The 13,411-nt window shown below is 38.3% G+C and overlaps 1 protein-coding gene across 1 annotated transcript in view; it reads left to right on the top strand.

The window, feature by feature from the left end:
- DAPP1 (dual adaptor of phosphotyrosine and 3-phosphoinositides 1) overlaps positions 1 to 13,411 on the top strand; it is a 53,856-nt gene that overhangs the window by 4,484 nt on the left and 35,961 nt on the right. The gene's annotated exons all lie outside the window — the stretch shown is intronic.

Below are 13,411 nucleotides of genomic sequence, written 5' to 3'. Positions count from 1 at the left end.
TTATGCCATTTAGCCTTCACAGTAACACTTTCAATACGATGTCATCATACTCCTTTCACAGATAAAAGGTGACTTCGATAAATTTATTATACTAATTATACTTCAATAAGTATACAATCTAGGTCACAGACTTTGTAAGTAGTGGAGCTGAGAGACACACCTAGGAACTTACCCCAGAACTTTCCACTGCGTGGTGCTGTTTTGTAGAGCCCACTGGTAGAAGATAGACATTCTAATAATGGCAATTAGTAATTATTGGATGCTTATCATGTGCCAGGCTCTAGTTTAAGCCCTTTGCCTATGTAAACCTATTTAATTCACACACTGCTATGTGGTGGATATTGTTAGTAATTGTCATCCCCATTTACAGATGAGAAAAGTGAAGAGTTTTAATCGCATGCTCGGGATTCCATCCTAACGTACCTTCAAATCCAAGAGCTTTTGCTCCAGAGCCTTCATGCTTGACCACTAATGCAACCTCCTGGCTTGCATCAAATTTCTCTCATCTTGTTATACTAGTACATGTTCTTAGTGCTTAATATGAACTGACAGAAGCAAAGAAAATGCTGTGATTATAACAAAGTTTACTATAAAAGACATTATTCTTTCTGTTCCTCACATAATATACATGCACATGCACACAAAGCCAGGCCAGTATCCGAGTTATCAGAGCATTATTGAATTTTGTGTAGATTTCATTTTCAGGACTAGAAAAATTTATTCAGCTAAGGGACGTAAAGTCAAAATTTCAGTGGAACCTGTTTACAGAGGTATGACACCAACTAGAGCAATACAGCTTGTTCCTCTTCTGTGCACAATTCTGTAATCTTGGATTCTAAAAACAGAAGGTGGTTCTTCTGTGGTTGTATAATTAGTATGTAACTAGTGTACAGTTCCATCTCTTCTTAACTGAAGTGAATTTCCTCTTCAGTTGCGGTGTTTTTCTGTTCCTCTGAAGGGCGACTTCCTTCTACTTACAAGTGGAAATCTGTCCCACAGATTGTCCACGTTGGGTGGAGTCACTTTGTTTCATCCATTCACTTTCTATTCAGTCATAGATCTATCTGTTGAACGATGACGTCAAGCAAGGCAGCATAGAGGTGACAACAGAAAAAGAAGGCCTGGCTCTGCAGAGATGGAGGTTTCATATGTATGTGGAGTTAGAATGCAGTGTTGTGTGGGCTGAGGGCTGTAACAGTGTCTAGATGAAACAACCTCATATGGAAGGCTATCTCCTCTACATTGGAAGTGGAGAAGATGGCCTTGGAACTGATATGACTTTTGTCAATTGAAGTTAGAAAAGGTGACATTTTCTACAGAGAAGATGGCATGAATAAATGAGTGAAGGTACCAAAATATACAAGGATTCAGAACTGAAAAAGGGCTCAGATCCACCCAATCCTCAGGACCCATCTGGTTCGTCAGCGTTCAGATGGTCTGGCTCTGGCCTGTATCTCCATCAATCTCGTTCTATGAGAAGCTTCCACCTGGCTTTTCTCTTGTAATTCTGCTTTCATGACCATACTCTTGGACATTTTTTAAAGCCTGTGTTAATTTCTGGCTCCCACCAACTCCCCTAGAGGATAAACTCCTATGCTGACCCCATAGACTTCTGGCTCCTACTCCCTGATAGAGACCTGCCTCTACCAGGAGCCCAGTGCACGCTGCCGGGCCTTATTGGTGTTCCTTGCTTACCTCAGCCTTCTCCACGGTCATGCTCCCCCTGACCCTGCCCACTAGCATCTGCTCCCATTATCTGTTGTTATACCTTCTTTATTTAAAAAATATTTATAACTTTAAAAAGCATAAGAGCAATCACTTGTTTTGCTAACAGTATAATGTTCATGTAAAAGAATGTCACTTTTTAGAGATGCATGTTGAATTATTTAGGGTTAAAGTGTCAGGATATCTGTAATTTACCTTAAAACTATTCATCAAAAGATTCCAAATTAAACATCTTATTAAAAATGTGGCAGAAGGTTAAAAATTATTCTGCCTAAAATATGAATATTATTTAAATGCAGGTAACATTTATGCTATTTTTCTACTTTCCAGTATATCTGAAATTATTTATAATAAATTGTTAAAAATAATGATAATATATATTAATTAAAAATTAGAGAAATAAAGAGAAGCATCAAAATATAAAGAAAAGCACTAAAATATCAGCCATGTTCTACCACCTAAAATAACACTGTTCATCTTGATTCCAGTTTCTATAGTATTTTTTCTGTACACACACACACAGAGAGAGAGAGAGAGAGAGATGAATTGTAGTCATATTTTGTATATAATTTTGCTTTTGCTTTTTGGTAGGACATTTCTCCATCCTCTGCTTCTCAATCTGTCTCAAAGTCGGCTCCAGGCCAGCCTGTTTCCCTCTGTGAACATGTGGATATTTAGGTTGGTCTAGATTCCAGAAGGCCTAAAATAGATTTGGTCAATGAACAATGTGGACTCACTGAAGGTTTGTAGGAATGTAGAATTACACAGTCGTGATGTTTTGTTTTTAGGTAGATTAATGCGGTAGTTCAGCATGATGGGTGGCAATGGGGCTAGAGCCAAGACAATTCATTAGTGAGGCAGTTTGCAGGGTGGTGAGTAGGAAACTAGAAATGCTGACCTGGGAATCGCCAGGAAGGAACAAGGGTAGAATTCAGTAATTCCACTGAGCTAAGCAAAGTAAGTGATTCACATCAAAACAAAACCGGTTCTACTGATTTTGTGTACAAAGAAATTTTGAAAACCTTAATGTCTCACAAATATATTATAACTCATCATTTTGCTTTATCACTATAAAATTCTAAATGTTCCTGGGTTTCAGGTTATTCTCCTAGAGCTCTGACTTATAGTAGTTTGATTGTATGTTCTGGGTTGATTCACCAGATAATCTTAGAATCATTTTGCAGATGTCACTCCTGAGTTATTAAGAGGTTTAGCCACCTGCTTTAGGCTAGAGCACAGTAAACTCCTTTCAATGGTGAACTCCTTACGAGCAGGACAGTGCATTATTCATCTTTGCCTTCTCCATCTGAACATACCACTTAATAAAGAGCAGATATTTAATTGTTTGTTGAATTGCCCCATGTGGAGTAAAGACCAAGACCAGAACACAAGGCTCCTGACTTCAACCAGTGAGCTTTCCACTGCACCAACGCTGATGATGTACTTGCATTCATCATATTCAGACTCACTCAGTCCCCTTATGTCCAGTGGTTTTCATTGGTGGAATAAACTGACGTTGGTTAGAGGTATCATCTGAACTGTGGAATGCAGAAGAGACAATTAATGAAACAAGAATCTCCTTGTATTTTTTTTACAGACCCTAAAGTTCTTGTAACTGAAGCTTCCTGAATGTAACTTTCTCTGACTCCTATACTAGCCCACAATGGTAGGTTGTCAATAGCAACCACAGTTCGAAGCCAATACCCTGACCCAGCACTTTATAAGAGTAACCATACTCCACCCACAATAAAGCTTGATTTTATTTGAAGATGAGCCCTCCTAAGAGAACCTCTGATTTTCATTTCCTGCCTAGTCATTCTAGGCATTTTCAAGTTCAATCCATGAAGTGTTTTTTCCAATCCAAATAAAATGTTCCCTAAGCCTCAATTACTGGGGAGCAACGGTGCTCTTTCGATCTTGCAGCCGTTCCTGCACTGTGAAGGCATCCCTGGGGACTGAAGAGAAGGCTCTCAGCACAGTGAGGTGCAGTTTTTACCCCTCCTGCAAGTAGTGGCTCTGCCCCTCAGGTCTGTTCAAGTCTGACTTCCCTGGATAACTTGGTCCAGCTGGGTCAGGCTCTGTGGATTTCTGTTTATTTTTAAAGATGCATCTTTATCTTTCTTTGTTTTCTCTGCCCCTGTCTCCTGGATCACTCTTTGGGTCTGCATGTGTGTTCCCTAAGTCTCTGTCCCCATGTGCTTCCGGCTATCTGTGTGGGCTGGTGGGTCTACCGTGGTCTCCTGAGTTTCGTGTCTCTATATTTCTAGCTGTCTGTCTGCAGCTCTTTGACTTTCTTGTCTCTGAGTCTTTGTACCACTCTGTGTCTGAATCTCTAAGTCTCCATGTCTGTCTGTCTCTGTGTTTTCATCTTCCAGAGCTTCTTGCTTAATTTCTCAGACTCCTTCAAGAACAGCTTTCTCCTGGTTTCTAACTCCTACAGAATTCTCTCCTCCCTTTCAATATTTATTTCCATTAGCTGAGCCTTGACTCCCACCAGAAAACTTGGGACCTGCCTTTACTTCATGGATCAATGAGATATTCACATACTCTGTCATCATTCAGGTCTCTTTTCTAAAGCCTGGGGCAGCTGGCCTTACCATTTATCTCTACTCTTAGCTCATGTAAACATGGGCATTTAGAAGAGTAATTTAAAAAAATATAGCCATGCTGGTTCCATCACAGACCTCCCTATTGGAGAGACTCTGGGGAATCTTTCTTTGGCCTCCCCTGTATATCACACTACACCTGTCTGAGACTGTGTAAGAACTTCCAAAATCCTTTATATGGCCCCCGCCTGGTTCTCTCTGTTTGAACAGTATCCATTGCTATTATCAATGGAAAATTAAGCCCACACTTGTGAACATGTGACTTGACAGGCTTGTGTGGGCAACGCCCTCTGTCTTAGGTATGTTACAGCCTGATTCTAATATAAATTGCAGCACTGGTAGCTCTTAAGTTACACAAGGCAGTCTCTTATCCTAAACCCGTGATTTCTAATGGTATAGAGGGCCAAACATTTTATCTTTCACAAAATCAAAGTTATCTAGCACCAACTCTATGAACAAATACACATGAATGAAATCAGCAGCCAAGCAATCCCATGGAATAGTTCAAGTGGTAAGAACAGATTAACCTTTAGAGTGTGAATGACTAATAGATTCATCTTATGTTCTATCACCATTGTGTTCAGAAAGATTGTGAGGCTAAGTATAGGCTCAACAAGAAACACACATCAATTAGCTGTGCTCTGCATGACCTTAGAGAAGGGGTGTGGCACATATGTTATGCATTTGTCATCTTTAGTCTACATACTTTAGAGGGGTGTCAGTGTCATACAGAAATGAGAACAACTTTGAAGAAATAAGAGAACATTTTCCAGAGAAGAATGCTTCTGTTGGCTGTTCAACTCCAGGGCATTTTGGCTGCTTTCACACAATCAGGAATTTTTGTTCTCACTTTGGGTTGAAATATATGTCCTCTTTATAATTCTCATGGGACAGACTTGAGGTTCTATTTCTTGTATCATTTCCAGGCAGGGAAAAATATATCATTAAATATGTGAATTATCTGTAGATATGAATTACTAAGAAACTTTGTCATCAAGAAATATACAATCTAAATGGATGTGTGGCCTGTGTTTTAAAGTGCAAGATTGCTTTCCATGTCCACCAGTTCGTCCAGAGTTCTTTTGCATCACCCCCCAACAGGGACCCTGTGCTCCAGCTAGGCATTTGGTTGCCCATATACACTAAGCACACGTCACCGCCAATGCCTTTGCTTGTGTCATTTCTCCTCTCGGAATGCCTCTCACTGCCTAATGAATTCTGTATTCATTCTTCAAGCTGCAGTTTATCATATTCCCCCTCCATGAAGTTTTCCCTGATCATTTCAGCCCACTTTGAGCTCCCTTTCCTATGCTATTATATTTACTGTCCATATCACTAAGATAGCAGCTATTTGGTGATTCTTCTATGTTAACCTGCAGATCCTTCTCTTTTCCATTTTGTTGGTACTGAAAAGTCACTTAGTTCTTTGCTATGCCCTTCTCTCCAGATGCCAAATTCTGTGAACTCAAACTGTTCACATTATTGAAGTGAATTAAAGTTTTCAGGCCCAAGAGTCCTTCCCGTGCATGCTCCTTAAATTCTATACTGCATAACAATCACGTGAGACTTAGCGGGTTAAGGGCGGGGCCTGAGGTTGTGTGTGGTCCAAGTTGGCTGCTCATTAGCATCCCTTTTCACTTGGTATTTCCCAGTAATAAAAAATTTCTTATTGCACTTGATTATAAAACCATCACTCTTATAAGTGCAGATGAGGAAAATGACCTAATTGAAAGTTCTAATCAACTGTAAGTTCAGTGTGAATCAGCTACATGATGCAATTGTGAAGAAACTAATGCAATCTCAGCCTGCTTTATAAGGAAGCTCCTGTGCTGCTTGTTTTGCAGGTCAGAGCTTAATGTTAAAGTAGATTTTTTAAGTTTGAAATGTTTTCAGAGGAGATGAGGTCTCTGGGTGATAAGGTCCCTGGATAATAAAGGAACTGACAGCCTGTCATAAAAGGAAAAGTTGAAGATGATGGAAAGAAAGAAGAAAGTACATTCTAAATGCTTTCAACTCTTTCTATAAGTATCATCTATGTAATTCCAAGAAGTAGCTCTGAAACCATCTGCTGAAAGCCATCTATACAGCAAAAAATGGCAATTCAGTGTAGCCCAAGAGTTCTGACCATGAATTATGAAAATATGGAACTCAGTACTGTACAAGTACTTGGGCAGTACTTCCTGTCATTAGCAATGATAGGTACTTCCCTATCATTAGCAATACATAGTATTCCCTATCATTAGCAATACACAGGCAAAGATTGGATAAGAGTAATATTAGAGTTTAGAAACTATTCAAACACTGCAGTTGCTCATTTCTGACAAGATTCCAGGTGATGCTGATGCTGTTGGTCCATACTTTGAGTAGCAAAGCTTTGCATTGTTGTTCAAACACCAGGAAAAACCCATTAATAGGCTTAAAGTGAATTTAATGGGTCACATCAATGTTCATTAAAAATAAAGAGAAAAGAAAATATTAAGTAAATAGCATATAGAAAGATAAGTGTTATGTCCTATAACTTTTTGTTTTTTGTGTGTGTTTGTGATATATGTATGTTTGTATAAATACAGAGTGACATAAAATGTATTTTATTCTGTGAGTCACTTCAAAAAATGTAAAAGTCTCTCCTTTAAAGGACAGAACAAATGAGGTATAAATGTAGATTAGTAAATTAAAACAATAAAACTCAAGGGATAAGAAACTGTGAAGTTTCCACTATTCAAGAGCAATTTTCCAGAAGATTCTAACTCAAAAAGGCCTGAGAATGAAAGGAAAGGAGACCGAACTGAGGACCAGCTTTCTCAGTCTAGCCTGTCTGCATTCTTTGTGGCTGAGTTTATTTTCTGTATCTTACTAAGAGGCAGCTATGAAAATTCTTTAGTGGGCGGGTATTTCCTAGTTTTTTACTGTATCATGGAAAGGATAATACCACAGTTTCCTGCAAAGTGAATTGCTGGTTTTCATAATCTTAAAAACCCAGTACAAATATTCTTTTGGAGCCTGATCAGTCTTTGCTCTGTTGATTCTGTTAGCCTTAAGACATGATTATGACAATGTGTGAACCTTGGGGAAAATGGAGACTATAATATTGCTTCTAACGTACATAGGAGTTTCTTGCTCTTTTTTTGCATCGTCAGGGAAAATGAGATCGGAAGAATTTTTTTTTTTTAATTTCAGGAAAATGAACCTATTCCCAGCTGCATAAAAGTGTATTCCTAGCACCTTGCGCAATGTCTAGCATATTCATAATGTACTGTTTAATTTTCTAGCTTTTTTCTGTAAAAATTAAAGAATTGTATAAAAAGTTTATAAAAGAAGAAAATTGTTCCAATATATGAAAATAAGAAGGTTTTCTGGCCGAGCACAGTGGCTCATGCCTGTAATCCCAGCACTTTGGGAAGCTGAGGTTGGTGGATCACCTGAGGTCAGAAGTTCGATACCAGCCTGGCAAATATGGTGAAGCCCTGTCTCTGCTAAAAATACAAAAATTAGCTGAGTGTGGTGGCACGTGCCTATAATTCCAGTTACTTGGGAGGCTGAGGCAGGAGAATTGCTTAAACCCAGGAGGTGGAGGTTGCAATAAGCCAAAACCATGACATTGCACTCCAGCCTGGTTGACAAGAGTGAAACTCCATTAAAAAAAAAAAAAGTTTTTTCTCTAGGCATTCTTACTAGTCACCTTGATGGATGAGAAAACTGAGGTTGTTACTTGCCAGGGGGTCACATAGCAAATAAGTTAAAAATTGTTGCAGCAGAAGGACTACCTGAGGAAACTACCAGAAACAAATCACCAACAACTATAAAACCTTCATTACCAACGTCACATTGAGAAGCTGAAAACAGCTTTTCTATACTGTCGGGAATTTTTTTAAAGTGTTCTAGATGAAAGACTGAATTATCATTCCATTCCCTCTATAGAAAATTATATTATTAAATTATTATTATATGAAGAGACAATCAAATGCCAGACAGCAAAAATATAAGAAAAAAATTATAAGGTTCTATTCAACAGTTAATTAATAAAAATAAGTTATTTTCTCAGTTTTGTAATGTTTCTGATATTTTTCAGTTTTTTAAATTTGTAATTTGTGATTTCTCATTTTAAATAAATATTCTTTTCTATTTTATAATTTTGTATACTTTTTCTTAAGGACACCTCCAGATTTTATAAACTTCAGACCATTGAAATCTGCCTCTTATCCCTAATAATTGGAATATTCAAATTTTTAAAAATTGAATATCGTTCTGGCCGGGCACATGGCTCATACCTGTAATCCCAGCACTTTGGGAGGCCAAGCCAGGCAGATCACCTGAGGTCAGGAGTTTGAGACCAGCCTGGCCAACATGATGAAACCCCATCTCCACTAAAAATACAAAAATACCCAGGCGTGGTGGCGCAAGCCTGTAGCCTCAGCTGCTAGGGGTACTGAGGCACAAAAGTCACTTTAATCTGGGAGGCGGAGGTTGCAATGAGCCAAGATGGTGCCACTGCACTCCAGCCTGAGCGACACAGCCAGATTCCATCTAGGAAAAAAAAATTGAATATAGTTCTAATTATAGGAATTTTAAGGTCTGTGCAGCTATGATTTTATGTAATGAGCTATTGGATATGCATATTAAGCCACAAGAGGCTTTATAAACGTCAGACAAGGAACTGTCAGTATCCAGTGCCACATATACAGCCTCAGTGTCCTCCAGCTTCATCTCTCACCATGCCCAACCGCTGTCCTCCGTCATTCTCTTTGAATTCTCACATGACTGCGTGGTGTTCTGATTCTCATACACGCCTGGCATTTTCTCGCTTCTAGGCCTTTGCTGCTGCCCTTCCTGCCCATGTTATTTCTCCCTGAACAGTTGCGGCTCCAAACCTCACCAGTCTTTTAATGGGAAGAAACCAAACTCTCTTTTCCTCTCTCCTTCTCTCTCTCTCTTTCTCTCTCTCTCTTTCTTTCTCTCTCTTTCTCTCTCTCTCTCTCAATCTTCACCTAAGTGCCTAGGCCAGTCCAAGCACTCAATAAACAGTAGCTGAATAAATGAAAGAATAAGGCAAATTATTAATAGGGTTATTTCTGGATGTTGGATTAAGGAAAAAATTAGCATTTTTCTTTTTTTCTAATTAAATTTGTAGTTACTCAATTTATATAGAAACTATTTTTTTTTTTTTTTAGAATAAGCTATATTAGAAAAATTTGATGGAGCTTAAGTCTCCTTTGTTGACAACAATTCTGGTTCTTTTGAATTGCTTCCTTCCTTAAAGTCCCCTTTGAACCAATTCTGCTTCCTTCTACAAAGAGAATCATACTTATGAATTTGGTATATATTTTTTAAACTCTTATTTTATGTTTTTACATATCTTAATATGTATGTGTATTTGTGTTGTTGCCTTTTTATAGGGGAGCATGCTAAAACTAAGCAGTATCATTGGTGCCTGCGACTAGTTCCTCTAACTTTACGATATATTTGGGGATGTATCAGCTTTGGTGTATGTGTGTATATATACACATCTTCAGGGATTCTCAGTGGGGGGTATAACTGACATCATGAACAAGACAATTCTTGATTGTTCAAAACTGTATGATGGTAGGATGTTAAGCATCCCTGGAGCCCTCTTACAAAATAAAAATAGCACCCCATTTCCCTGCCCTCATTACCTGGCAACCAAAAATATGCTTGCAGCTTTTCAAATACTTCTGGTTAACTTTTTACATAATCTCATCCTTTTGGCACTCAGCTTTATTTATCGTCTCCATATTTGTGGACATTTAAGATGGCTCTAGATTTTTAACTCTTACTAACAATTCTGCAGTGAACATCCTTGTTCATATTTCCTTCTGCTCATGTGTCGGTGTTTCACTAGGCGGAAAGTAGAAGCGGAATCACTGGTCATATGTGCAGGTTCAGCCACACCCTATGTGCAGATTCCCCTCCAACTCAGACCCTTATCAACAACGGACAATAATGGCCATTGCCCAAATCCTCCAATACTTAATACTATCTAACCCTTTCATTATAACCAATCTGGTGGATAAAGAAAAATATCACATTATTGTTTTAATTTGCATTTCTCTGGTTAATAGCAAGATTATTTATTTGAAACACATCTTTCCTCTTCTCTAAAACACTTACACTTTCGCTTCTTTACATGTATATATTTTAATTTTTACTACATACGCTTTATAATCAGAATAAAAGGTAATAGACACAAGAAATAAAACCATTGTCTTTCAAGGCTATACAGATGTTGGCTCATTCGTGGAACCTGCTTTTGATCCTTCTTGTTAGAACACCCCTTGGGTATTTTATTCTGTCTTGGATATAGTTTGCAATCTACTTGTCTTATCCTCCTGACTAGATTAATGGCTTCTTGCCACCCAGTCTGGAGTTTTTCCATTTGTGTTCCCTTTGACCTGCCTAACATAATGCCTTGCACAGATCTGAAGCAGTGATTGAAGGCAGAAAAGGTTGATTATGGGAAAACTACTAACTTAACTCTATTTTTAACTTTTATGGACACAGTCTTGAATCATCCTTATCAAAGGCAGACATATTTCTACAAAGGATACACAATGTCATTAGGATATATGTTCATTCCCCTAGAAGAAATGCTTATCAAAATGTTCCAGAAAATGAAAGCTTAACTCAATTAAAAGGGGAAATTTAGGTTTTTGTGGAAAAGCTATTTGGGGAATGAGAATCCTTATTGCACCACTGACATCATGGCATGTAGGCGGCTGCCTGGAACGCTCTATCCTGGGCTTGCCCAGGCCCTGCAGTCTGTAAAATCCTGAAAAGGCAATACTGACTCAAGCAAAACTGCCGCCAAGGAATTGCACTCTCCAAGAATTTTCCAGACTGCAGCACAATGTGATTCTTCTTGCATTATACTCAAGTATTTCTTATGTATTTGTGGTATTTAGTTATTATTTTTAAAATTATGATTAAAACATTCTTAGTAAAAACTGTTATCAGGCTATAATTAAATGTCAGAAGAATTCTATAGATGCTTTAAACACACACTTCCAATTCTATTGAAAATAATCCAAAGGAATGTCCAAATCCTTTAAATGTTTTGGAATTTTGTGAATCAAATATTGGTTTAAACAAGCAATCTGGCTCAAATTGAACCTTATGCCAAAGTATTTATTATAAAATTAATTATTGGCAAAATACATCTACGTTTTTGTGACCTTGTGGCAATTTCACATATCAAAAAGAATTAGAATTTTAGCTTCAGTTGAACTTGAAGTTTATTATTGCTTCACTTATAATTTTCTAATTGTTCTTTGAAAGCATTTTGTAGTGAACAGATTTAAACTTGTCTGGCAATCAGTTCAATGAATGGAGCTGCTTTGGGTAAACAGCTCTCTGATTATTTTTATAAAATGTTTCATGCCATTGCTTTCAGCTAGCAAATATATTATTAATACAGGATGAAAGCATCTCTGCCCCAAAGATAAAATATGCTAAGAAACATGCATTAGGAAATGCAAATTTAGAAAACAGGTATCTTGGAGACTTATGTAGAAATTTCCTTCCACAGATGCACTTATGCTCACTCTTTATTACTCAGGCCAAAATTTTATGCCACAGAGATGTCACAGTGGATACCAGTGTGGTTCGTGACAACAAGATCCCTTACTGCCAGAACAGGGCTATTCCTCAAAACCTTTGTACACTATACACACCTCTCTAATACCATTTAGTTCATCACACTGACATTATTAGTATAATTGCCTGTCTCTCTTTGATCTTCACTGACCTGAACTGTGCTACCCAGCTTTCTGTTATCTGATCTAAATAAAAAGTAACCAAAAATTATATCTGAGCAATAAGAAAATCATGCCACAGAGGGTAAATTGAAAGTTATGGCTTTGTGGATCTCAGTGGCTTCCTGGTAGCAATTAACACCTACTAAGCGCTGCTTTAGTCGCCAGGCGTATGGAGCACGTCACCCACGTTAATGTGTGCAGGACTCACAACTGGCCTATGAGGTATGCCTATTATTCATGCTATTTTAAACATGAGGAATCAAAACTCAAATTGGCTAAGTCACGTGTTCAAGGCCATACAGATAGTAAGAGGTACCACCTGGACTGGGACCCAGGCAAAGCAACCCCAGAGGCCACAATCTTAATCATCAGGTTGCACATTTCCATGACATTGCTTAAAAGAATGAATGACCTGTCATTAGTGAAAAGAAAGATGGTGCAGAGCAATATACCTAAAAAATAAAAATAATAAATAATGCTCATATGTTTGTAGAATCAGGAGTGGAGGTACACACCCAATCCCGATAGGTGCGTACACTATCTCTTAAGAGGAGTACAGGAAAATGTTACCATGGTGTCCTTGGGAAAGGAGCAGGGAGCCTGAGGGCCAAGGATGTGGAAAACACATTTTGCCATGTCTCCTTTTGGACAATTTGGATTTTTTTTTTAACCCTATGTACATATTACCTTTCCTAAAACACTAAGATCAATTTGAATTTCCTTGGGCACTCCCTAGTTCTTCAGATATTTTTCTGGCTGAAACAATACTTGATGGTGTTTACTTCGCACTATAACACATCTGGGTTCCTTCCAGCCAGCTTCTTTTCACCCATGACAATAGAGTTTAGTATTATAGCTCCGAGGTCTCCCCATGAAAAGGTACCACACTTGAAAAAGGGTGCAAGAGACCAAAACACGGAGGAGGAAATTGGCCAAAGCCTATTCTTATGGCATTTTGACTTGGACTTTAAAAAACAATTCTGATTAGAAAACAATACTGTGTGAGTTTGCCCGGGCTGCTGTAACAAAGCTCCACAGACCGGGCAGCTGACTATCAGAAATCGATTGCCTCAGTTCTGAAGGCTCAAAGTCGAAAATCCAGGTGTCAACAAGATCAGTTCTTTCTGAGGGCCGTGAGGGAGAGTCTGTTCCAGGCCTCTTCCCGTGGCTTGCAAGTGACTGTCATGTTTATGTGGTGTTCTCCCCCTATGCAAATCTCTCTCCTAATTTTCTCTTTTTATAAGAGGACACCAGTCATATTAAATTAGGGTCCACCCTAATGACCTCATTTTTTTTTTTTTTTTTTTTTTT

The sequence above is a fragment of the Cebus imitator genome, unplaced genomic scaffold, assembly GCF_001604975.1.
Source record: "Cebus imitator isolate Cc_AM_T3 unplaced genomic scaffold, Cebus_imitator-1.0 Scaffold447, whole genome shotgun sequence".
Classification (NCBI taxonomy): Eukaryota; Metazoa; Chordata; class Mammalia; order Primates; family Cebidae; genus Cebus; species Cebus imitator.
The sequence above is the reverse complement of the archived record's forward strand: the minus strand, read 5'-3'. Positions and strand labels throughout refer to the sequence as shown.